This window comes from Gadus macrocephalus, chromosome 19 (assembly GCF_031168955.1).
Source record: "Gadus macrocephalus chromosome 19, ASM3116895v1".
Lineage (NCBI taxonomy): Eukaryota > Metazoa > Chordata > Actinopteri > Gadiformes > Gadidae > Gadus > Gadus macrocephalus.
In genome coordinates, this window is record NC_082400.1 from 14,974,573 (window position 1) to 14,978,890 (window position 4,318).

Here is a 4,318-nt window from a genome sequence, read left to right on the forward strand (position 1 = left end):
CCCCGGAGGCTCCCGGTGTCTCTCTGAATCCACCTACCGCAGAGAGCCGCACTAGCTCCGCCAAATACCAGCTGCACCTCCTCCACGAGCACCGTCACTACCGCCACTACCTGCACCGTCACCACCACTACCTACACCGTCACCACCACTAAACTGCAACCATTGCCTCCAGCGCCACCAGCAACTCCATCGCCATAACTACCACCATAACCACTACCTACACCGTCACCACCACCACCTACACCGTCACCACCACTACCTACACCGTCACCACCACTAAACTAAAACCGTTGCCTCCACCACCACCACCACCATCACCATCAACTCCACTATCACCAACAGTACTACGGTCACCACCACCATTACCTCCGCCACCTCCACTGTCACCAACAGTACCATGGTCCCCACCACCACCACCACCACCACCACCAGTATTAAAGTCCCCACCACCACCACCAACACCACCCCCCACCACCACCACCACGCCCACTGCAACCGCCGCCCTCTCTCCCGACGCCACCACCAACACACACCTTCACCACCATCTGCCACCACCCACCACCACCACCACCAGCACCACCCACCACGTTGAAAGAGCCATGAGCTGCTCAGGGCGTGGCACCCAGAGCGATGTGGGTGAGCCAGGGGTGGGGGGGGGGGGGGGGGGCAGAGGTCAAACCCTCGGCAGCAGCAGTTGGACGGTAGCTGGGGCGAATGGTTGTGGCCCATAAAGAGGGATTAAGGCCGCTTCTGTCGGGGACCCAAACACAAACTCTGGCTTTGTCTGGATGACTTCAAACAGAGGCGTTTGTTGTTCGTGTGAGTTTTAAGAGGATGGATTTCAAAGGGGATTATTCCCGAATTTGTAAATACATTTTTTTCATTAAAGCTCAAGTGTTCAAATAGTGTTAGAACTTACTAATCATTCCTAGACAGTTTTTATACATATTCAATCTTTACAAGACGCTTTTATCCAAAGTCAGATATTGATAGATGCGAGAGAGAAGAGAGGGAGGAAAGTAAAACATTAATATATTTGATGAGGGATATTGGCTTTGTTACATTTTCATCCGAAAATGATTTCATTCAGATCTATGTCTTGAGCCGTGAGGGGTTAGGGTGTCTGGCACAAGGATGCTGACACCTCTGTACACTGTGGACTTTGGGATTCAAACCTAGAGCCTTTGGGCTGGGAGTCAAACACAGTAGATTACACTTCAACACCCCAGTATTGCATTTTAAACCACATCGCATTTTACACTATTAACGCTGTTTGCGTTTCAAAACTGGTACTACGCAAGGTGATGCAGGATTAGGAGGATAGACAAATGATTTAGAGGAGCTGCTTGCTTGATTTACCCTTCACACAACACACCACAGACGAGGACATGAGACTGGTGAACAAAGAGAACACAGCCCTATTGTTTTTAATGTTTTCCCCATGACTCATATGGGTGTGTGTGTGTGTGTGTGTGTGTGTGTACGTGCGTGGGTGAGTGAACGTGCACGTGTCCGTGCATGTGTCATGTAATTGAGCGGCGTGAGCTCAACAGCTGTCTTGTCGAATCCTTTATCCTCTCACTTCTGTCAAAGCGCAAGTGTGTGTGTGTTAATCCGTGTGTGTGTCTCTCTTTGTGTACCGATCACTGCGTTTGTGCGCACGGATCATCTGTAAGTGGCGAGCAAACAAGAAAGGTAGATTTGATGATGAACATGAAGCTTTAAGGATACCGTCAGAGGGCAAGGTGTGTCAGGAAGGCTCGGGGAAATTATGATCATTATTTTAAATGCTTGACAAAAGGTTGTGAGGAGTGTGTTGGGGGGGGTCACTCTGCATTTCCCACTATGATCATCACTAGTCATGTAAATAGTCAAATTGAAGTATTGAGTGAAACATATTTCAACACCGTTCATTAAATTCGTCATATTTGAAAATTTGATTAATTATGAATGGCGTGGTGTCGGTGTATAATTGTGTTTTATGTGTTTGTGTTGCTGTGCCTGTTTGTGTGTCGGGAAATAAAGGGTGTGAACAACTGAACTTGTGCATTTGTACATGCATGTGTTGGTGGGAGGGGGGATAGTGTGTGTGTGTGTGTGTGTGTGTGTGTGTGTGTGTGTGTGTGTGTGTGTGTGTGTGTGTGTGTGTGTGTGTGTGTGTGTGTGTGTGTGTGTGTGCGCGTGCGTGCGTGCAACGTCTGTGTGAGTGTGCAACGTCTGTGTGAGTGTTTCTCATATAAAGTTGGGTGACTGTCTTTGAGTTTACTCTGCATTAATGAGGGGAAACACCACTGATATGAAGGACAGAAACTCCTCATCAGACACTTTATTTAATAGTGATTATCCCTGAGTGAACCCAGAACCTGACATCCGAGAGCCTAGCCCCTACGTATGCTTCAATGAAATGTCTCTTGACACTGAATACTGTCGCTTTCCACATACTTTGTATCAGCGTTTCTAAAATCAATGTTTAAAGGCTGTCTGTTTGTCTAGCGATTTGATTCGGTAGTCATCTGGATCGCTTTTGAATTCATTACGCAAACTCTGAAAAATGCAAAGTGAGTTCCTTTCATCGTCGAACGCTCCCGCCCTGGTGAGTGACGAGGAGGCGCCCGCGGAGCTAGGCAGGTAGGAGGTGTCGGCACCTAGCAGCAGGCCAGGAGCACACACCTGTCAACCTGACGGACGCAGCGCCTGACTGGGACACACTGCCGCTGCCACAGGGGAGGGCCGGGAGAGACCGCCGAGAGACAGGGGGGGAGGAGGAGGAGGAGGAAGAGGAGGAGGAGGAGGAGAGGAGAAGGAGGAGGAGAGGAGGAAGAGGAAGAGGAGGAGTAGAGGAGGACGAGGACGAGGAGGAGGAAGAGGAAGAGGAGGAGGAGGAGGAGTAGAGGAGGAGGAGGAGGAGGAGGAGGAGGACGACGACGACGACGAGGAGGACGAGGAGGAAGACGAGGAGGAGGAGGAGGAAGACGAGGAGGACGACGACGAGGAGGACGAGGAGGAAGACGAGGAGGAGGAGGAGGAAGACGAGGAGGAAGACGAGGAGGAGGAGGAGGAGGAAGACGAGGAGGAAGACGAGGAGGAGGAGTAGAGGAGGAGGAGAAGGAGGAAGACGAGGAGGACGAGGAGGATGAGGAGGAGGAGGAGGAGGAGGAGGAGGACGAGGAGGAGGACGAGGAGGAGGAGGACGAGGACGAGGAGGACGAGGAGGAGGACGAGGAGGACGAGGAGGAGGACGAGGAAGGCAAAGAGAGGGAAGAGGAGGTGGAGGTGCAGAGGAAGAGGAAGACGAGGAGGACGAGGAGGAGGAGGCAGGCGAGGAGGAGGACTGTGAGAGACAGCCGAGATACCGGGGGAGGAGGAGAGAGGAGAAGGAAGGTGAGGAGGAGGAGGAGGAGGAGGAGGAGGAGGCAGAGGAGGAGGAGGGGTTTATGGAGGAGCAGGACTGGGAGGAGGTGGTGAGGAGGAGGAGGTGAGGCGGAGATGGAGGAGGGAGAGGAGGCAGAGGTAGAGAGGAGGAGGAAGGCAACGAAGAGGAGGAGGAAGGCAAAGAGGAGGAGGAGGAGGTGCAGAGGAAGAGGTTGGAGGAGGAGGAGGAGGGAGAAGAGGAGGAGTAAAGGAGATGGAATGAGACAGATGGGGAGGTGGAGCAGGAGGAGGAGGAGGAGGACGCTGTGGGAGGGGGAGGTGGGGGTTACAAGGTATTTGAGGGTTTGATTGGCTGACATAAGGCTGGTGGATGCCTGAGGACAGAAGTCAGAGTCAATCCAAGTTCAGACGTCACACCCGAGCCTGTAAAACAGCTCCAGACTTTCCCTCCCGCCCGTAGGAGACGGAGACACATACAGAGGTATACCCAAATACACACATGCCAATACCTCTGTCACCTCTTTCTTTATTATATATCAGACGAGGCTGTCTGCTTCAAATTATACAATTCCTAAGTTTTGTCTTTACTTGGTCGTCATTCACACCTTTAAAGTATTGTTTATCCATAAACTTTATTTAGTTAATTGAGTTTACTCAAAACTTGCTTCCAGTTTTACCCATTATTTTTTTTATTAAACTAATCCCCTCATAACATGACTTCATGAATACCGATATAGAAAACACAAAATCCAATCAAGAGTGAAAACCGGTTGGTGACTGTTGATAAACCTTCCTCAACCAATTATAATATAACATATCGATATAAAACCTGTTTGGACAGATAACCCTGGAATGCATAGCAACAGGAGTAAATACAAACACTTACAATACCTCCGGAAACCATTTTAAAAGTTAATGAAGGCAGGCTCCATGGCTTGACATAAAA